This window comes from Coenobita brevimanus, chromosome 96 (assembly GCF_032717465.1).
Source record: "Coenobita brevimanus isolate Jiangsu-jjx chromosome 96, ASM3271746v2, whole genome shotgun sequence".
Lineage (NCBI taxonomy): Eukaryota > Metazoa > Arthropoda > Malacostraca > Decapoda > Coenobitidae > Coenobita > Coenobita brevimanus.
The window spans coordinates 14,777,268-14,800,985 of record NC_137049.1 but is presented as its reverse complement, the minus strand read 5'-3'; the positions used below and the strand labels follow the sequence as shown (position 1 = coordinate 14,800,985).

The window sequence follows — 23,718 nt, the reverse complement described above, 5'->3', positions numbered from 1 at the left end:
GAATGATTTCTAAGTCTAACCTCTTTAGCTCTAGTGTCTCCTGAACTGAATATAATTATCAGCTGTATGTCAGAATATATACAAACAAATAGCTTTGAGATAAAAGACTTAATGTTGGGTGCTGAGTAAAAAAAAAAAAAAAAAAAGTCTTACATGGGAATTAGTTAAATTTAGTAATTCTAATGCCTTTATATCAAGGATTGACACTGACAATGCTGCCACCACTTGAAATATCACCGAGTGTTCTAGTACATCAGTTATGCAACATACAAATTACAGTCAAATATTGTCTTCTAAAAACTTTATTGGCCTCCATTACATTACCATTTTAAAATTCACTGCTCACTGTTTCTTATTATTGTTCACTGTCTCTTATTATATCATAAGTGGGTCAGCATTTTGTCCACAACTATGATTTAGTTTACACAGTATGTCAGAGTCATTCATGCTTGTGCTATATTACTTTGTAACCTACATTCTTAAATATTTTTCCTTTTAAATAAGTATGTAGAACTACTTCCAACTCCAAATTCTAGTCCATGGACATAAATGTTCATGCTTTTTCCACATAAGAAAAATTCATTGTCCAAACTGAGCACTAGTGCGTTTTATATATATATATATATATATATATATATATATATATATATATATATATATATATATATATATATATATATATATATATATTTATTTATATAGAATATCTCTTTACTTGATTATTAACACCAATTTTATTTTTCCCCCCTCCAGTTGCAGGGAACTTTGAACTGAATGGGTTAGATACATTGGTAACCTTGAATGACCATCTTCATTTCTAGATATTTTTGTTGACCAAAATCAAGTGGTAGCCCCCTTCAGCCAGATTACATAAATTATATTTCAGGTGGGGTCACTCACCACCTGCTCTCTCAATGTAGTGCTACTCTCAGGTGACTGCCCTTCCCTCCTTCCTCTTCTCTGTCTGTCTTTCCTCTTCCTTCTCCCTGTGGGTGACTCTACACTGAATAACAAGCCAAATTGTTTCTTGTACACCAGGAAGTCATTAACTTTGGTGCGTGGTAACCATATAACCAGTTTATGGCGCCTGGTGGTTTATGGGTAATTAAGGTGCTCCAGTCAGACTGAGCCTGAGCAGGTTTATATCCAAGGGGTGGTTGGGGTTTACTGCTCACATAATGCCACTCGGGGATGAGTGCGGCTGGTCACTCATCTCAGATGTTAGGACCAACTTGCCTAGCCCTGGGCTCCTATGCTCCTCATGGGGCAACACAGGATTAGATGATGATATTCATTGGTTTTCCTGTTGAATATTATACAGCTTAAAATAAGCTTTCCTAAGTGAAAGAGTCGGACATAGCCAACTTTCATTCCTTCATGTGTGCTCCCCTGGATGTAGCAAGAATTAAATTACTTAAGTACCATCGATAAAAAAAAGTATTGGCACCCTTTCAGTGTGAGACAACGATACACGGACTATGATTTACAGGAAATGACACATTTGTCGCTTTGTATCCTTCATTTGTGTTATCATATATTTTAGAGATATATAGATGGATTAGTCAGAGCAACATTGTACTATATGGTAAATCAACCATTTTTGTGAATTAAACAGGCATGCCAACACTACCATTTGAACCCGAGACGAAGTATTTCACATCTTAAACTAAGGGTGCTGATACTTTTTTTATCGAGGGTACATAACTAGGCTGAAGGGGATAAGAGGAAATATAAAATCATTAAAAGGAATCATACACTTCACTTCTTATATTCTTGCAACTTTCAGAGACTTTGTTCAGCCTGAGTCACTTTTCAAACTAAAGGGTTTGGATATAGCCTTCATTAACCCATTCATTAGTTTAGGTCCTTCCTAAGCAGGATAGTCATCTGCAGACTACAATAAGAAAATACAAAATATATCACTGTATTAAAAAGGTTAATCATGCTTTTGGCACTTTAATGTTTTTTTCTTTAAGTAGACCTCTGAGGTATTCGGCCTCTTGCTTGAGATGGCGTGCGGTGGTGTGGAGGTGCCCCAGTCGCTCCTCCATCATCGCCACCAGAGGCCCTGACACCAAGCTACTCAGACCACACACACTTCGCACCATTACTAAAAGCAGAGAAATTTTGGCCATTAATTCACTAGCTTTCAAAACAGTAGCATTCACTACAAGATATCACCACTAGAATCTGCATAATTATCTGGTCCACCACCCTTGGGCTGACATTTAATAAAGTGGAGTTGTATTTCCTTTCATGTATTAGCATTTTTGGACCTTAATGAGGTTTGCTCAACAACATATACAATCTCACTCAACTACTCCAACACAAATTTCCAAATGTGCCTCTCATCCCACCTGCCAAAAGCCAAACAGGGTGTCGAACCCTTGTATGTTCCTCAGTACATTATTCAGCCATGCACCTCAGTTCCTAGCCAGGTTCCTAGCCTCTTCAACTCATACTTTGCTCTCTTATACAATCACTGACCATATCCATTCATTCTCCTTGGTCCACCACACCTCTCGCCTTCATTCATTCGTTATACTCTGTCAGTTTTCCAAACAGTGACAAAGTAGTTGCCACCTTTGAAAGAACCACTACAACAACCAGCAAATCTCTTATCTCTTATGGGTATGATAAAGATTTCAATCCCAATGTCTCTCAAGTAAAACTGCTCATTGAAGACAGTAACAAATTTACAATGCATGAACATAGACAATCCTTTAACATAACCTCATCAAAAGACCTGGGACAATGAAGATGAAGTGGCTGACTTCCTGCTGTCCACTGGTTAACATTCAGATGAGCTTAAGGTTGCAACAACAACAGAACTACCGGTATCTACTGTATATTCATTCTTTCCATTTGACCACATCATCTCGTGTACTCTTCGATTCACTCTCTCCATTTACAGTATATACACACTCACCTGCTGCATTGTGTAAGTGAGCAAGGGGATACTGAGATGATCGCTTCCGAGACACTTGAAGCACCTCACTCTTCATCATACAGGGTGCTGCACAAATTCTCTAGTGCCTGAAAAACAAGTCGTGATAAAAGAATGAGATGATACATAAGTATAGTATGATATATAAACTACTGCCTCTGTCCTAATATTTTGTAAAATGCCTGAAAGGAATAATCCACCCAGAGTCACTCAATGTATATAACAATAATAGTAGTTGTAGCCCCACGTTCATCTGAATGTGAACTCAGTGGACTGCAGAGTGAAGCTGCTCCTCTTCTGCAGCCCACCAACCTCCTTTCTGGGGACAGGGAGGGAGATATGAGACATTTGTATAACCATGTAGCTCCACCACAACACTGTCTCTCTGGTACATATGGTATGGCAATGCACAAGGGAAACAAAACAAAAACTAATGGTGACTAAACAACAACACAACTCAAGGTAGTTTAGGTTAACAACACTGCACAGGTGAAAATGTCTTAAAACATACTGCATAATGGATAACCTGGAGTATACTACAGTCTAGTGCAGGTTACTACCTACACTACTGACAACAATAATCAAACGCTAAAACAATAAACAAACCTGCTGATTGTTAATTGCAATAGACGGTGTTGACAAGATCTCCAGGGGAACAGGTAGGCGTACAAGCTGGGGAGATTCACCTTCTGGACTTTGGTTTGTTGCTTGGAAACATGTTACTTGATGAGTTCCAACCTGAAATTACAATACAGTACATGGGGTCTGAACAAAACACTATTCTCGAGTGGAATGTCTGTACACAGTGTTCCCTATGCAGTAGAATTAAGTGTTGTTATTCCTGACAATGACATCAATTTATATATTTATTCTTGCTACCATCAGGCATCTTTACTGGGCTTGTGAGAGGCATTATGAACTGAAGGCTTCATACAGCTTCCATTATCTCCTCCACAACATGAGCTCTCTAAACTGAACACTGGTAAAAATTTTTAGAAGGTAACAAGAATAAACTAATAATATACTTGTAATGTCATCAATGGAGTAAGCAAGTCATAAGAACATAACATATGAAGAGAGGTTAACTGCAGTAGGCTGGTTGGCCCATGCTAGGCAGCTCCTAGAAGAGTCCCAACATCCTGAAGGGAGTGGATATGGGATTGGTAGTTACAGTACTGTTTTCTGTGTTCCAAACTCTCACAGTATTTCTCATATACTCTGGCCTATAAATTGGGGGAACTGGCACCAGGTAACAATGAAACTGTGATGGGCAATTCCTCTCCAGTTTACTGTGGTATTAACAGCAATTACGAATGTCAGAGGCAACATAATTAGGCCTTACAGTGGACTGCCACCACTAAAGTTAGTTTGTCTTCACCTGGCAGAACAGAACCGCTCCCACAACTTGAATACGAAGTGATGTGAAATTCAGTGAGCCATAGTTATGATGTACGAAGATGGGGGTCTCCCTGGTTACTTGCAATAACAACCCCTCAATCCGAGTACTGTACACCTGATTGTCAACTGAGCTGAAAGGTGCTAGGGATCTTTAGTTAGTGGGCTATAATAACAAACCTTGGTCTTTTTATCCTCATTGTACACAGAGAATATCAGGCCAATAAAGCGACTGTCCATCTGCTGGTACCCTGCTTGAGTCTGAAGGTCTGAAATAAAATTTAACTCATTAATCATCAGGAAAACTCTAGAACAGGTATATCATTCCAGTTTTCGTTAGACAACTTTATTCAGCAACAAAAACATAACTATCTCAGGATCAGCAAGGCTTTAGTACTGTATATTATTCCAGCTTTATTAGGCAATTTTATTCAGCAACAATAACATTAACTCAGCATAAGTAAAATTTACGTATTTTCTTCCAGTTTCCACTGAACAACTATATTCTACTGAATGATCTTTCCCCTGTCACATCTGAATGCCTTCCCTTCATGGTACACTTTCCTGATGCACACAGGGAGATCATGGGTGGGTCTTTGTGCTGTATACTAAGGTAGGGCATTAACCCCACTGCCCTCTTACACTTTTTAGGCTTGGTAGTACAGTGAGTTATAGCACTCCAACTAAATGTGGTCCATATTAATTATTTCACTGGATCCAAGACATTATTAATGGATGCAACTATAGTGTTTGGTCTCATCTGACAGAACTGAGCTAAATCCTACAATTTGCACAGTAACTCATGACTGAATGAAATTCCATATGCCCTATTTATGAGGTAAGAATGCCTCTCCTTGGTTACTAGTTAAGTTGAACATCCGATCTGATTATTCTTGGCCATCAACTGACTTGAGTGAGGGGTTTGGGATTTCTGTCACATCAGAACAAATACACCACTACTGTACCAATATCCGAGGGCCAAACAGTTATGTGCGGATGAGAGTGATACCACCCAACAATGTGAAGCTCCTGACCACTTGATGCTGACATCTGCTCTGCTCTTTGCTGTGCCTGGGAAAAAATAAAAAAATAAAGAATATACATGAGTCCCTGACATGAGAAGAAATATTTTAATACCATATTACTTGTATATACTGTAATGTACTTCATGTCCAAACAAATGCAAAAACATAAATGACTTCCCAACAAGCATACAAATATGTACTACTGTATGTGGTTTTCTAGCAAGGGAAGAAACATTTTGATATGGTACCTTACACTGTATGCTGTAAATGATTCTCAAACAGAAACAAAAATATTTTAATATGGTACTGTTCGTGACATCCCAATGAAGAGAGGCAGAAATACAGTACTGCAGTCTAACAGATTTCAAAAGAAAATAAGTTCAGTATATTTAGGAGCTAATAAAAATCCTTACTCTACTGCAGGACTATTCTCCTACTCTAGAAGTACGGTCGCATTATGAAACTCGGACTAACAAAAGGGCCACATATTACTGTACTTTACCTGTTATTTTTTTCCCTCTAAACACTTGAACACAAAGAAATGAGAAATTCATATATTATTTGTAATTATCTACTCTGCTAAATACACAAATAAAAAGAAAAATGCAAAACTTTCTGTTTTATGCTTGTTTATGTATTCTTTTTTGTTCTGGGTCAGTCAAACGGCAAAACAAAAATTACTAAAGGGCAGGTTTGGCCCACGGGGCACCAGTTGAATAGCCCTGCTCTACTGTACGCATGATCCAGGCATATCAATACTGCTTCTAAAATGATAGTTGTCCTATTACCTAAAATGTACGGTACCATACTAAGTACAGTATTTACTTTCTAATATGAGAGTTAAAGGCTCGATCAAACAAAAACCACAAAACAAAAAGGCTTAGCCACACAAGAATGAAAGAACGAAATAAATTTCTTATCACTGGACTGCTAAAGATGCAGTTAATGTAATTTCGACAAGGGGAGCCAACTGTTTGTAGTTTTGCCTTTTGCCCCTAGGAGTAGTCAGCAGCACCCCTTGTGCGTCAGTGTGGCCCCGGCCGTGTCTGTGAGTGGATGCGTTGTTGAGCTGCGCTGACTACTGTAACGTGGAGTGTAAGTGATTTGGCGGTTTTGCAATGGCGGACCAATGGCGCAGCAATGTCAAGTCGATGTTGATCGTTTTCTTAAACATCCAAGGATTGTTCACAACGATTTCGTCCCACCCGGTCAATCTGTCAGAGGAAAGTTTTACTGTGAAGTTTTGCTGCGTCTGAGGGAGAACATCCACCGCAAACGTCCAGAACAGTGGAAAAACAAGGATTGGGCCCTGCATTATGACAACGCCCCCGCCCACACATCAATTGTTGTCCAGCAGTTCCTGGCTTCCACTAACACGGTAGTCATTCCCCACCCACCCTAATTGCCTGACATTGGCACCTGTGACTTTTTCCTGTTTCCCAAGCTGAAATTTCGACTGAAAGGACATCGATTTGACTCGATTGAGGAGATCCAGACAGAATCGCAGGAGGTGCTCAAGACCATCACGCCTGAAGCCTTCCAGGGATGCACTGACTCGTGGAAAAAACGATGGGACCACTGTATACATGCCCAAGGAGACTACTTCCAAGGCAACTGTGAGAACTGGGAGGTTAGGCTACTTTTTTTCCAACAATATTCAAATTACTGGAACTTTTGCGTAGCACCTCGTGTATGTGTGTGTGTGTGTGTGTGTATATATATATATATATATATATATATATATATATATATATATATATATATATATATATATATATCGTAAAGATAAAGGTTAAACACTAACCCGTGCATCACAATAAACACCTTTTTACCACCAACATAACGAGCAGGTAATTACTTAAGTCGCCTCTATACACGTGATAGTTTATGTGTCTGTCTGTCTGTTCTACTAACTATGAAAAAGCCTTGATCGACGAACTTAATCTTCTGTACAATAGGTTGGTACCCACTGACTCTAGGTAAAGTTCCTGTCGTAAAGTCATTAGGTCAAAGTTCAAGGTTGAGGTAAGACATCTAGGCCTATTTCTACCGGATGGTTGTCCTTACATTATATTTTTACCATTCTTCATCAATTCTATTGTGATTTGCAAGGGTTGATCGGACTGGAGGGGTTTCAAAGATCTTAGAAAGCGAACGGAGTTAATTGAAAGAGAGAGAGAGAGAGAGAGAGAGAGAGAGAGAGAGAGAGAGAGAGAGAGAGAGAGAGAAAGTGTGAGACAGAAAAAGAAAGGGCTGGTAAATGGAAAAAATAAAAAAAAATAAAAAAGGAGGAAGGGGAGTAAAGGAGAAGAGGGAAATGAGAAGGAAATGGAGTGAAAAAGAGGAAGAAATTTAGGTAGCAGGAAATGGAACAGTGATGGGAAGGAAGGGAGATAAAAAGGGGAGAAGAAAGAAAGGGGGATGAAAGAGGGATGGGGAGAAAGATGTGAGAGAAAATGGGGGAAAAGATATATAATGGAAGAGGGGAGGAGAAAATCTGATAATAGCGAAAGGAATGGGAATTAGCAGATGAGCAACTACCCAATTCTGAGAGAGAGAGAGAGAGAGAGAGAGAGAGAGAGAGAGAGAGAGAGAGAGAGAGACGGGGGGTGGGACTGAGAGGGGATAAGCTAGAGGTTGAAAGAAAGGGAGGAGGAGGAGGAGGCCGAGGACGAGGTAGGGATTTGGAGATAAAGATAAGCGGAAGAAACAATGGTGTGCGTACGTCACCATCAACAACAAAAACAATACATTTTTACCCACAAACTCTCTTACACACACACACACACACACACACACACACACACACACACACACCACGCCTGCCTCTTTCTCCCACACACACACACACACACACACACCACGCCTGCCTCTTTCTCCCACACACACAAGCACGCACACCACGCCTGCCTCTCTCAAACACACACACACACAAACACACACTTATGCTACCTACAGTTCAGAAAAAAACGTACACACGAAACCTATACGCACACAGTGGATTTACATACATGAATATATTAATACTAGGGTGACATTAGTGAAGGGTAAACACAGGACATAATAAGAGTACATGTTTGTATTTTGTTTCTTACGTTTGGTTCTACACACACACAGGTAGATAAATGAGAGAGAGAGAGAGAGAGAGAGAGAGAGAGAGAGAGATGGGGGGGAGGAAAACAGGATAATGAGAAGTACAGACAAAAAACGCGACGAGACACGACATAAGGGGAGGGGGAGGGGGAGAAGGGGAAGGGGGAGGGGAGGAGGGAGGCGGAAGGGGAAGGAGAATTTGGGAAGAGAAAAGGAAGGAGATGGGAGGGGAGGAAGGAAAAGCGATGATCCTGAGGGAGAAAGATGGGGAGTAGAAGAAACTGGGGAGACGGGGAGATGATAATGTAAGAAAGGAGAGGGAAAGGAAGTGGAAGAGATGAGGAAGACAATGGAGGGATGACAGGAAGAATGAGAAAGAGGGAAAAGAAGGACAGAAGAGAGGTAACATAGAAGAGAAGTGAGAAATCAAAGCATACATAATAATAATAATAATAATAATAATAATAATAATGTTACTGTAAATGAACACAAGCTAGTAAAAACAAAAAAGTCAACACAGCCACCCACACACTGGAGAGTAAACAACAGTACCGGACCTAACTCCCCCTTTAACGAAGAACACAGGTAAGAACAGAGATAAGAAGCCACGCACTAACTCTCCTTCAATTAACACCACTGATAAGAACGGATACTGACTCTCCTTTCAACCAATAACACAAATAAGAGATCAATTGTTACTAACTCTCCTTTAACCAGATAAGAACAGAGATAAGAAGCCATGCACTAACTCTCCCTCAATTAACACCACTAATAAGGACTGATACTAACTCTCCTTTCAACCAAAAACACAGATAAGAGGTCAATCGATACTAACTCTCCCTTCAAACAAAACTTAAAAATCAAAATAAATACATGAGTCATAATAAACAATAACCATAACCCAGCCATCGAAACAAGCACCAAAATTCCACACAACCAAAACCATTCATTAAAAAAAAAAAAAAAAAAACATACATCTTTATAAAAACAGGCCAAAATTCCGGTCCCACCAAAAAATAAAAATAAGAAAAAGGTAAATGAAATCTGGCCAACATCTGCGCCAGTGGTCATAAACAAGATGGTGTAAATGCTTAATATAGAAGTGTGTCGGGGTAAACAGTGCATTTGGGAAGCAGCACAAACATTATATATAAGTACTAACCAACTCCAGTACACATCTGCATAATGTAGCCACGATGAGCAGGGAGGGAGTGGGGGTGAGAGGGAGGAGGGTGAGGAGTAAGGGAGAGGGGAGTGGGAAAAGAGAAGGGAGGGAGAGGAAGAAGGGAGAATGGGAAGAGAGGGAGGAGAGTGAGGGGTAAGGGAGAGGGGAGTGGGAATAGAGAAGGGAGGGAAAGGAAGATAGGAAGGAAGAAGGGGAAGAGAGGGAGTTGAGGGGGAAAAAGAGCATAGGAGAGGAACTGGAGGTAGTGAAGGAGGAGAGGAAAAATGAGAATGGAATGAGATCGAGAGGGAGAGGAAAGAGAGAATGGAGAGGGACAGGGAGAAGGGAGGGAAAGGGAAAGAGGAAGGGGCAAAAAGGGAGAAGGGGTGGGGAGGAAGAATGGAGGGAAAGGAAAAGAATATGAGAAACACGAATGAAAGAGAGGAGAGGATGCATAAATGACGGTGTACGAGTATAGAAAGGGAAGGAGAGAGGGAGAAGGGGAGGAGAGCAGGGGAAGATGAGGGAAGCATGAATGAGGAGAAAGAAAAAGAGGCTGCATAGATGAGGATGAAGAGAAAAAGGGAGGATGTAAGAAAGGAGGAGGGAGGAAAATGAATGTGGAAGACGGATGGAAAGAATGAGGAAGTGACTGAGATGGGGGGGGGGGAACACGCTTCAGGAATAAAGGTGAAGAGAGAGAGGAAAGGGAAGAGGAGGGTGGAGAAAGGATGAGGAAGAGGGCTGGAATCTGCTAGGAAAGAGGAAGATGGAGAGGAAGGGAAGGAAGAGGGAGGGGAAAGAATGAGAGCGAGCAGAACGAGAGAAGGAAGGAGGAAGAAAGGATGATGGGGAAGATGAAACAGGGAGGAGGGGGTAAGAATGAAGGGGAGAAAGAGAGAGAGGGGGGGTGGGTACCGGTATTGTGTGGGAGGTTGGAATGAGTGGGCATGAAGGAGGTGGAGAGAGAGGGAGGGGAGGAGAGAGAGGGAGAGGGAGGGTAAGAATGATGGGAGAAGGAGGAGGATAGGCTAGGCATGAATGAGAGGGAGGGTACGAAAGAGGGAGCGGAGAAAAAGGTGTGTGTGTGTGTGTGTGTGTGTGTGTGTGTGTGTGAGAGAGAGAGAGAGAGAGAGAGAGAGAGAGAGAGAGAGAGAGAGAGAGAGAGAGAGAGAGAGAGCTGGAAGAATGAAAATCAGAGAAAGGGGAAAGCATGAAGCAGAGAGGAAATGCAAGTAGTTAATGAGTGTGTGAAGGAAATAAGAAAGCGAAGGAAAGGAAGAAAGAAAACATGGAAGTGGAAGGGAAAGAAGTGAAGGAAGAAGAGGATGGAAAAAGTACACAAGATGGAGAAAAGTAAGGAAAAAGAAAGAGGAAGGGAAGGAAAAGTAAGGAGGAAGGGAGAAGCTAGGAAAAGGGAGCAAGGAACAAGAGAGGAAGGAGGAAGGGAGATGTAAGAGGGAGAAATAGCTAAGATGAAGGAAGGGAGAAGGGAGGAAGGGGAAAGGAGGGGAGGAAGACGGAAGGGGACCGTAAAGAGGGAGGGAAGAGCATGACCGGGGGAGGAGGAGGACCAAAGTGGGAGGAAGAAAAAGAGGGTGGTAGGAAGGAGGAGGAGGGAGGAGGAAGAAAGGGGGGGTGGGGGTGACAAGGGAGGAACCAGCACGCAAAGTAAGGCATATTTTACATTGATGGCCACCCTTCCCTACCACAACTACCACCACCATCACAACTGCCAAAATTACAACCACCGCTACTACCAAAAACCACCCACCCAACCACAACTACCTGACACGGAAGGAAAACCCACCCCTACAACAACCACCATCATCAAAACTACTACCACCACCATCACCACTATCACAACCACACGACTACCTCCACAATCACTACCACGGCTCTACCTCCTTTCCACTGCACTTCTTCGTGGCTAGCATTATATTCCAGTGTTAATATTGGTTACAACTCAGCAAAACCTAAAAGACGGAGAGGTGGCAATTTTAGAGAGAGAGAGAGAGAGAGAGAGAGAGAGAGAGAGAGAGAGAGAGAGAGAGAGAGCTATCGCCCCTGCTAACCTAACACTAATGCATAAACAATAGCACATTACGGGAACAATACTTAATTTTAACCCCAGACAAAAAATACCAAAAATACCATATCCCTTCCCATCTTTTTTTTTTTTTCTTCTTCTTCTTCTTCTTCCATCTAACGGCACTTTTTTTTTTCCAATTTCCGTTTTCCAAAATTAAACTTTCAAAACAATGGATGCAAGTTTATATTGGATCTGTTGTGCGTGAGACAGACACAGAAAACGTGAATATAAAATGGTGAAAGGAATATGAAGATTATATATAGCCTAACGTTTTACAGATAAAGAAATAGATAGATAGACAGACAGATGTAGATAGATAAGTTGATAGATATATTTTACACGGAAACTCTGGACGTTATTCACAAAATAATAACTTTCTTTTCGTGACAGATGAAGAACAAGGTATAACAATAACTTCCCTATCGTTTAATAGGTTTTTGAATACGTAACAATAACTTTCATCTAATACTTCTGAAGAACATAGAACAATAAATAAATAAATAATCGTGACTTACATATGCATGAAGAACAAGGCATAACAAACAGAACAACTTTCCTATCACTTAATCCTTTTTAGAACAATAACTTTCACTTTATACTTTTCGAAGAACAATGAGTAGCTAATGATCATGATGATGATGATGAGGAGGAGGAGGAGGAGGAGAAGGAGGAGGAGGAGGACGGAGGAAAAAAAGGATGGATGATGATAAGGAGGAGGAGGATGGACGGACTGATGATGATGATGATAACGAGGAGGAGGGGAAGAAGAACAGATGGTTGGAGTGATGATGATAAGGAGGAGGAGGAGGTGGACGAATGAGAAGGATGGATGAATGGATGGATGATGATAAGATGGAGGAGGCTGGATGGATGATGATGATGGTGAATGGACTGATGATGATGATGATGATGATGATGATGATGATGAGGAGGAGGAGGAGGAGGAGGAGGAGGAGGGACAAGGAGGAGAAGGATACCAGGATGAATGATGATATGGACTTGCTGTACGCATTTTAACTTCCGTCTAACTTCAGGTCGGGTAGACTAACCCAATTTTGGTACAAGTCAGGTGAACAAAGGTAAGTTAGCCTATAAATAATACTATAAAGGACAACCGGAATTAGATTACATGATATATCGATGAAATAGCTCTCTCTCTTTCTATCTATCTAGGTATCCATCTATCGCCCTTCCCTCCTCTCCCCCCTCTTTTTCACTTCCTATTTCCTTCCCCTCCCCTCTGTTCCTAATTTCTCTTCCCCCCTTTCTCCCTATCTCTCTCTCTCTCTCTCTCTCTTTCATTACTAAAGGGAAATTCGATAAACACAGCAAAGGAACCTACATTTTAAAGCTTAATTTGTACACACACACACACACACACACACACACACACACACACACCATACAAAGGGACATTCGCTCTATAAATTAAAGGACTTTGACCAAATTTGAACATCAATCAAAAATACTGGTACCGATTTTTTTTTTTTTTTAACCAAATTAACTCTCTCTCTCTCTCTCTCTCTCACACACACACACACACACAAAATGGAGGATAGGTTTAGACAATAGGCGATATAAAAATAGTACAAAGGAACATATAAACTGGATCCATCAGTAGTGTAGTAATTTTTTCATACTTTCCCACAAATAAATTACACACACATTCTCTCTCTCTCTCTCTCTCTCACACACACACACACACACCCTATCTCTTTCATACACACACACACACACACACATTCTCTCTGTCTCTCTCTCTCTCACACACACACACACACACACACACACACACATTGTCTCTCCGTCTCTCTTTCACACACAAAGTACAACATACAAAAGAACAAGGAAAAAAACACAAACCAAACTCCTGCAAACACATATCTCGATAAAGGGAAGGTTAGGAGCAAACAGATAACAACAATAACAATAACTACAATAATACCAATAACTGTAGAAAAAAAAACAGGATTAGCCACAAGAAAATAAACAGTAAACACAAACCGATAAAACAGACATAAATACCTGCACTAAATCAACGTTGTGTAGCAGTTCACTTTATTTACCGTTAATAATAAAAATAATAAAGATCTTAAGGCTACAATATAATCCCTGAACAGCAATAAATAAATAAATAAAACACCGAGAGTGCTGAAGTTAAGCTCACGATAATTAAAGATGATTAAAACACCAACACACACGACTACCAGCATGTGTACTCGAGAATAACGAGAAAAACACGGAAAAAACACAAACATGAAAACACAAACACACACACAAACCATGAAAAGACACACAAAACTATGAAAGTACACACACACAAAACCATGAAAGTACACACACACAAAACCATGAAAGTACACACACACAAAACCATGAAAGTACACACACACAAAACCATGAAAGTACACACACACAAAACCATGAAAATACACACACACAAACCATGAAAATACACACACAAAACCATGAAAATACAAACACACCAAAAAAAACATGAAAATACACACACAAAGAAAAAAACATGAAAATACACACACACACACACACAAAACCATGAACACACACACACAGGCCAAAGGAGAGACAGGTTAGGTGCACGTTATATCAGGCCGTGGAGGAGGGGGGGTACGGCTAATGCAAAATCCATTCTTGCCCCCAAAACTTTGCCAAGCCGTTATCCAACTTACCTTTGGCGACTTTAGGGCTCGGCGGAGACACAAACTTAATCCGAATAGGCGCCAGGGTGGACTTTTGACATGGGCTGGGGGTAGGAGGCAAAGCGGAGAAAAACAAAAACGGTAAAATTCAAAACACGGGTCTTCAGTTTTGCAAATCCACTGCGAATGGCCTTTTTGGAGGGTAAACGGTCCTTTGGCTTTTTGAAATGGTCACACAGCACTCAGAATATGCCATCCTTGAAGCCTCCGTCGCGCGCGTTTTTGGAAATGTGTCAATCGGTGGTTAATTCTCACATTTTGTTCCGTTCACAGAGACACGTCGGGAGCGCAGGGACACACAACCTTCCCCTTAGATGGTCTGTGCGCGACTGAACCTGCAGGGAAGTGTTCGTCCGTCTGTCTGTCGGTGCTCTTGGCTCTTACCTACCTACCTTCTTCCCCTCCCCTCCCCTCCATTCCCTCTTCCCCTCCACTTCATACCTCCCCTCTCCTCCACGAACCCTCACTCTATTCCCCTCGTCCTAACCTCTCCCTCCCCTCCCCTCTCCTCTCTTCCCTCTCCACACTCCCTCTTTTTCCTCTCCTTGCCCTCTTTTCCTGCCTTCCCTTTTCCTACCTTTCATTTCCTCATCTCTTAGTTCCTCCTAATTTCTTTTCCTTTTCTTCTCTTTCTTCTTCCTCTCCTCCTCCTTCTTTTTCTTCCCCTTCTTCCTCTCCCTTTCTTCTTCCTCTCCTCCTCCTTCTTTTTCTTCCCCTTCTTCCTCTCCCTTTCTTCTTCTTCCTCCTCCTCCCATTCTTATTCATTTCCTCCTCCTCTTCTTTTCATTTTCTTTTCTTCTTTCCTTTTCTTATTCTCCTCCTTTTTCTTTCTCTTCTTCTTCCTCCTATTTGACTTCTTTTCTTCTTCCTCTTCCCCCTCCTCCCATTTTTATTCATCTTCCTCCTCCTCCTCCTCTTCTTCCATATCTCTACACAAATCTTTCCACGCCTATCTCTCTTCTATTGTAACACCTTCTTATCATACTTCCTTATCTTTTTATCTCATCTACATCAAACATCCCGATTTTCACTTTTCTTCGTCCTGTTCTTTAAGATTTCGTTTGTCTTTTTCACTTCCTCCTTTCATAATTTTTCATTCCATCCCTTTTCGTCTATTTCCATTTCATATTCTGTTTTTCTACTTCGTTCTATCTTATATCTTTCATTATTCTTTTGCAATGATAAAGATAGATCCAGACAGAGATAGATAAATAGACAGATAGATAAAGACATAGGCAGACAAAGGGGCAATGATAAATACTGAGAGAGAGAGAAAGAGAGAGAGATTTAGCTGTCGTCATAAGCGGCTAGAGGGATTACATACACGATACATACGTCAATCCCGGGTTAAATAAATCTCCTTGGTTACTAGTCCAGACACGCACTCGGCATCAATCCCCTTGCGTCAGAGGAATACACAAACGATTTTCCTTTAGCGATTTAGTCTACTTTTTCCTCTTTCGCGGCTCCATGACTCAGCTGAATAAAATCGTCTGCTCAGAGGGATACACAAATGATTTTCCTTTGGCGATTTGGTCTACACAAACGATTTTCCTTTGGCGATTTAGGCTACATAAACGATTTTCCTTTGGCGATTTAGTCCACACAAACGATTTTCCTTTAGCGATTTAGTGTACACAATTTTCCTTTGGCGACTTAGTGTACACAAACGATTTTCCTTTAGCGACTGAGTCTACAAAAACGATTTTCTTTGGGCGATTTAGTCTATGCAAACGATTTTCCTTTAGCGATTTAGTCTACTTTTTCCCCTTTCGCCACACCTCTAGAGCAGTCTCGGTCATGAAGGGGTTGTTGATAGCAATGTTAATTTTAGTTTTATTATTTTTATTTTAACTACAGGAAACGTGATTAAGATATAAGTGGATATTAACTTGATGAACATCTATTTATCTATCTATCTATCTCCATTTATCTGCCTGTCTACTCCTATCTATCTAACTATATCTAACCATCTATCTACATCTATTTGTATCTATCTTTGCCCTCGTATGTCTATCTAATCCCAGACACCTTAATGACTGAAGGGGTGGCCACAAACAAGTCACCTCCACGTCACCCTGTCCCGCGCAATCAGGCTACCCTCTCTCCAACACACACACAATGATAAAAAGATACTTGTAATTCTCCTAAATCCCACCACAGTAAATCGCTGGGTATATAAAAGCAGACCTAAGTATATATATATTGTGTGTGTGTGTTAGAGAGAGAGAGAGAGAGAGAGAGAGAGAGAGAGAGAGAGAGAGAGAGAGAGAGAAATTTTTTTGCCCTCAATAAACTCTACGGATGTTAACAGCCCAAAATGGCGATCCGTCCAAGGAAGAGAAAGAAAAATGAGAGTATATAAGGGAGGGTGGCGTGGTATGGGAGGGGGGTCGTTAATGAGTAGGGATGGACAGGCATGGGTGTTAAGGCTGTAATTCTTCTTTTATACTCTTCTTTCATTCATTCAATTCTCTCTCTCTTTCATCCCTTCACTCTTTCTTTCACTTTCTATCATTCTTCATACTCCTCTTTTCTATCACCTTTTTCTTCGTTTATAATTCCCTACTCTCTCTCTCTATTTTCACCTCATTCATTTCCTTCATCCCCCCACCTCTTTGTCTGTCTCTGTCTCTCTCTCTCTCGTCCCCACCCGTTGCTAGGTGACAATTAAAGCATCTATTTATACCAGCCTCAAACTTTTAACACAGCTGCTCTCTCTCTCTCTCTCACACACACACACACACACACACACACACACACACACGGAGGTCAAGAAGTTCACAGCGTCTTTTAACCCTTTCTTCCCGCGCACCGGACACTCCTTGGCGACGTAAGATGGTGCGTTGATACCCGGCAGACGCACCGATGGAGGCTGTACCGTAAAGCTTTCTCTCGCCGACGCAGGTATTTCACACAAAAATAGTTACAATACCCATGAATAACTAAAAAAAACAAATCAAATATAACTAACCAAAGAAGCAAATATTTCAACTTAATAAATAGCCAACTGTTAATATAGCCAAACCAATTAAATGTGAAGCCAATAAATGAAAATATGGTACCAGTAACTAAGCTTCCTCTGTTCATAATAATAATAGTAATAATAATAATAATAATAAATGCAACCTACTGAACATAACTAGCCAAAAAAAAACAAAAAAAATACTAACAGAATTTAATTGATCAAGAAAGCAATAAATCAGGTGGCAAAATTGTTAAACGAAGCTGAACCAGTAATAATAATAATAATAATAATAATAATAATAATAATAATCTCGAAGTATTAATCAAGGGAGCAAGAAATCAACTGACGAATCCAAACTATAATTAAAAAAAAAAACTAATTGAAAACTGGCAAAATAAATAAATAAAGGAAATAGCCAATGGACAAGCCCCTACACACAGACCAACTAAGCCGGACTGACCAAAGAGGCAGGAAATCAATTGACAAATGCACAAACTTGGCTGCAGCAATCAAGTAAAGCCTCTCCACTGTTGCAACATCCGGTAACATCCATCACAACTCAAATGGACCAATCAGAATCGAGAGCTGAGGCTAACACTCCACTCGACCAATGGCGAGGTTTGTTTACCTCTGACGTCATCGGCTGCCCAACGTTTTTCTTCACTCCTTCAAAGCTATGATTATTTCTCAAACATTCTGACAATTCTAAAACTGTAGTCGGCTTTAATGATGGCTATGGAGAATTTTGATCGCCTCTGATTGACTTTATTCAGTTCAAAAAGTGATGTTAAACTGCTATAACTAACACTGGACAACTTCAGGAATGTCAAGACTTTTAGCAACACACTCTTTACTTCTTCCTTACATTACTTATTCCCTATTACAATTCTTTTTCCCTCTCTCTTCCTCTTCCATGTTCTACTATATATACCATTCTTCCTTCATCCACCAATTTCTTCTCCTCACTGTACTTTCCATCCTTCTTCCTTCTCCCGCAAATCCCTCCGCCATCCATGTGTCGTCCATCCTACCTCCCTCCCTCCTTCTCACTGTATTTTTTTTTTTAAGAAATCCACCCTTCCATCCAACCAACTATCTATCAATCTACCTATCTATCTATCTAGCCAGCCAGCCTTCTCTCACTAACTCATACAACCATTCTCCCTCCCTTACCTCCTCAACTATCAGATCCTATTTTCCTCCCTCATCCCTTCACCTATCCACCCTTTTTCCCTCCCTTCTCTCCTTCCTTCCTTTCTTTCTTCCTCTCTCCCACCCACATTCCCTTCTATCTTTCCACCCACCCTTCCTCCCTCCCTCTTCCTTTCCCTTCCCTTCCCTCCCTCCACCTGTGAATGACAAGGTGACAAGGGAGGGAGATTGTCAAAGGGTGAACACAGGGAGAGGAGGAGGCATTGGTAGGTGCTTTCTCTCCAGGGAGGAAGGGAGGGAGGGAGGAAAGAGCAGTAGGGACAAAAAGAGAAAAGAGGGAGGGAAGAGGTGAGGAAAAAAGAGAGATGTAGATATAGATGGATAACGAGAGAGAGAGAGAGAGAGAGAGAGAGAGAGAGAGAGAGAGAGGTACAATGATATATGGAGGAAGTAAAAGCAGAAAAAAGAAAAAGGTGAGAAAGAATAAGATAAAGGCTGAAGGATGACAGGAAGAAGAGGAAGGAGGGGGGAAGAAAGGAAGAGGAGGAGGAGGTAAGGAAGAGTTATGGAAAATGGAGGTGTGAAAGGCACTGGGCTGGAAGCGACGGAAAAAGTGAGAGAGAGAGAGAGAGAGAGAGAGAGAGAGAGAGAGAGAGAGAGAGAGAGAGAGAGAGTTACAACCAACAATAAAAACAGCTCAACCAAATTAAAGAAGAAAACAAGGAGAGAAATAAGACGAAGGAAGCAGTAAAGGAAGACAATAAAGACACTCGTAAAGAAGAGGTGAAGCAGATGAAGGGCAGCAGAAGGGATGGCACGAGGAATACAGAAAAAATTAGAGAAAAGTTTGGTCCTGTGATATCTATTTTTTATCTTTCTCTCTCTCTCTCTCGTTATCTATACATTCCTCTTCATTCCTTTATTCATTCATTCTCTCACACACTCTCTCCCTCATCCCTATCTTGTCTCTCCCTCCCTCTTTCCTTCCTCTCCCTCTCTCTCTCCCTCCCTCCCTCCTCCTCCTCCCTTCCTCCTAGGCAAGACACATAACGAGCCAAAGTTCAAGAGGCTTTATAACTACCTCTCTCCTCCCCTTCTTCCTCTTTTCTCCCTTTTCTCTTCTTCTTCTTTCCTCTCTTTTCTTCCTCCTCTTTCTCCTACCTTTCATCTCCTCTTCTAACTCGTCTCTCCTTTCCGTCTTTATCCCTAACTCTTCACTCCCTCCTTACTTCTCTTCTCCTTTCCTCCTTCCCTTCCATTTCTTCCACACTCTCTCCTTCACTTCCCTCTCTTTTTATCTCTTCTTTTTACCAACAAAACTCCCTCTCTTTCTTCCACTTCCTTTATTTTGTCTTCTTCCTATAAATCTTTCTACATTTCTCTCCTCTTTCTTCCTCCTCTTCTTTATTATCTGTGTACTTCTCATATTTACTCTTTACCCTCTCTACTTCATTCTTTTTTTGTGAAATAAAGAAGAAAAGATAAATGATGATGAAAATGAGAGAGAGAGAGAGAGAGAGAGAGAGAGAGAGAGAGAGAGAGAGAGAGTGAAGCAATCAGAGCGTGAGAGAGATGAGTAAAGAGGAGGGAAAAAAGAAGGGAAATGGGGCGACGAAGAAAACGAAATGGCGTGGAAAATGGAAAGACGGAAGGAAGGAAAGAAGGAAGAAAGAAAAAGAGGGAAAGACTGAAGGAAGAAGACGATGGAAAAAAGGAAGGAAGGAAAGAAAAGACGGAAGTGAGAAAAAAGGGATAAACGGACGAAGGAAAGTAAGAAAGACGGACGAAGGAAGGAAGGAGGAAGGAAAGACGGAAGAAGGAAAGAGGAAAGAAGGAATGACCGGCGATGGAAGGAAGGAAACAGAAGGGTGATAAAATAAGAAAAGAGGGAAAAGAAAGGGAAATATGAGACGAAGGTAAAAGAATTTATTTTGAGAATAATTGGAACAAATAAAAATGGAGAGAAACGAGAGAGAGAGATTAAATAGAGGAAAGAGAGATAAAGAGAGGAGAGTTTTGTTAAGAAAATGGGGCGATCACACACACACACAAAACCATATGCCATAAACACTTCAGCCTTTCTCAGATTTCTCTCTCTCTTTCTCCCTCTCTCTCTCCCCACATGCCATAAACACTTCACTCTTTCTCAGATTCCTCTCCCTCCCTCTCTCTCATTTCCACCCTCCTCCCTTTCTTCTTCCAACTCCCTTAAGTCACTCTCCCTTTCTCAAGCATTATTATTATTCCCTTTCTTCCCTTCATCTCACATTTATTCATCTCCCCTACATTTCCCAGTGTACTTCCTTGTTGTCTCTTATACGCATTATTTCTTACCCTGTCCACCCTACCCATTACCCTGTCCACCCTACCCATTACCCTGTCCACCCTACCCATTACCCTGTCCACCCTACCCATTACCCTGTCCACCCTACCCATTACCCTGTCCACCCTACCCATTACCCTGTCCACCCTACCCATTACCCTGTCCACCCCACCCATTACCCTGTCCACCCCACCCATTACCCTGTCCACCCTACCCATTACCCTGTCCACCCCACCCATTACTCTGTCCACCCTACCCATTACCCTGTTCACCCCACCCATTACCCTGTCCACCCCACCCATTACCCTGTCCACCCCACCCACTACCCTCTCCACCCCACCCACACACTGGGCATCAACTTGGCTGACAGAAGTGACGGATCTTTGTCAGCTGAAGTAAACGGACTACAGTCAGGTCAGCCTCAGACCTACCTTCCCTTGCCACTGACTGGGCTGAAAGGGGTGGGCAGCTTAGAACAAATGCGCTGTAGTAGGTATAATGTGTAGACAGAGCCAGGATTCCGGGGGCTTGAATGATGAGTGTGCTGTACTGTAGTAGGTATAATGTGTAGATAGAGCCAGGATTCCAGGGGCTTGAATGATGAGTGTGCTGTACTGTAGTAGGTATAATGTGTAGATAGAGCCAGGATTCCAGGGGCTTGAATGATGAGTGTGTGTAGACAGAGCCAGGATTCCAGGGGCTTGAATGATGAGTGTGTGTAGACAGAGCCAGGATTTCAGGGTCTTGAATGATGAGTGTGCTGTAGTAGGTATAATGTGTAGACAGAGCCAGGATTCCGGGGGCTTGAATGATGAGTGTGCTGTAGTAGGTATAATGTGTTGATAGAGCCAGGATTCCGGGGGCTTGAATGATGAGTGACTGGGCTGAAAGAGGTGGTCAGCTTAGAACAAACGCGCTGTAGTAGGTATAATGTGCTGACAGAGCCAGGATTCCGAGGGCCTGAAAGATGAGTGACTGGAGGCGTGGCCCACTGGACAGGACAAACGTGGACTGTCTAAATCAGGGGTTCTTAACCTGGGGTCCATGGATGAGCTTCAGGGTGTCCGTGAAGGTCAGAATAGTTGAGAACAATTTTGTGATGCCGTTTGGCATCATTAAAAAAAAAGAAAAAAAAAAAAAAAAAATCGAGGAGTCTTGAAGAATTCTGGTGTTCACTGCCACAAGCGTCCGTGTGTGTGGCAGGGCGAGCTATGGTGCTGTGATTCCCTTTGCCGCTACGTACCTTTGTGAGTCAGGGTTTTCAGCGTTTCTTTTTTCTTTTTCTTTTTGAGTTTTACGCCAAGTCCCCCTTTTTTGGATAAGGGCTAAGGCGTTGCCCCTGGGTAGAGGACTTTGGTTTGGAGCGTGTAACATTTTATGACCGGATGCCCTTCCTGATGTCTACCAATGACTCTTGGGTGGATTCGATCCTCCGACCCTTCGGTCAGAGTGGAGCGCTTTAACCAACTGATCGTTTGTTTCTATCAAAACGAAAAGTCGAAATCAACTGGATGTTAGCGATGACATGCGCGTTTGCTTGCCAAAGACCACTCCACAAACTCATATTCAAGCCAAACAACAACCCTGTCACTGAAATAAACTTTTGGGCAGAATTAATGTTTTGTTTTGTTTAATTTGCACCAGTTGGATGTATTTCATTTTTTCATCGAGTGGCCATTAGCTTTTCGATGAAAGAATGGAAAACAGTTTTTTGTAAAGACAGTTTTATACTTCGTGTATGTCATACACTGCGTGAGGCAGTTTTCAGTAAAATAAAGTACAGGTACATTCATTGCATGCAAAATGCTGTGTTTGTGCTTATGTGCATTTTTCTAGGTTCATAGCTTTCACTAGAATCGCGAAGGTGTTCGTGACTCAGAAAAAGGTTAAGAACCACTGGTCTAGACGTTTCTACTCCTCACTCGGCCCGAGGGTGGGAAAGGAGGCCCGAATGATGATGATAATGTATAAAATACGGTGTGTATAATTGGACTAGCTGTCTGCAGAGGCCGTATCTTTGATCCGTGGCGCCCCTTCGTCTCCGCCTCCTCCCTCTTCCTTTCCCTTCTCCTTCCCCATCAACTCACTCTCCTTCTAATTCCCCCTCACCCCCCTCATAATTAACCATTTCTTATTCATCTTCTTAGTCCTAAATAATTTTACATTTATTCATCAAAATCAAAATGAACTTCCTCCTCCTGCTGGTGGTGGTGGGGGGGCGGTGTGGGGCAGTGGGGGGGTAGAGGGGGCTCGGGCCCGGGGTGCGGGTCGCGGCGGCGACGCGGCTGCCGCACGCGGCCTGGAGGCCCGCGTGCGCCAGCTGGAGGCGCACCTGCACACCTACGGGCAGGCGATTGAGAGCCTTCGGGAACAGAAGGCTCAGCTGGAGTCTCAGAACCTCGCCCTGCAGCAGGAGGTTCAGGCGGCCCGGGCTTCGCTCCAAGATTAGGAGGAGTTTGCTCGGGTGCTGCAGGAGTAGAAAGACGAGGACGCGTGGGGCATCCTGGCCGACAAAGACGAAAAGGCCAACGCCCTCGCCACACGCCTGGACGCCGCCCATGAGGACCTGAAGGCCAAGAGCCATGAGTTGGATCACGTGACGGGCGAAATGCAGAAATTGACGGACGCCCATGCAGACCACCTCCTGCTTCACCACGCCGAGACGCAGAAGCGGGAGGAGGTGGAGGGGCTCCTTCACGACGCCCAGAGCTCCCGTGATACCTGGAAAAGGCGACACCAGGAAGTCTCGGGTCAGCTCGAATCACGCGCTTAGCATGCCAGAGAGCTGGAGGAGGAGCTGCAGGCTCTCCAAACCATACACCAGGACCGCCTGCAGCG

General features: G+C 42.2%; 1 pseudogene; it reads right to left on the bottom strand.

Annotated features, from left to right (window-relative positions):
* Window positions 1–1,702: 1,702 nt before the first annotated feature.
* Window positions 1,703–23,464, bottom strand: LOC145413465 (lys-63-specific deubiquitinase BRCC36-like; annotated as a pseudogene).
* Window positions 23,465–23,718: the final 254 nt, after the last annotated feature.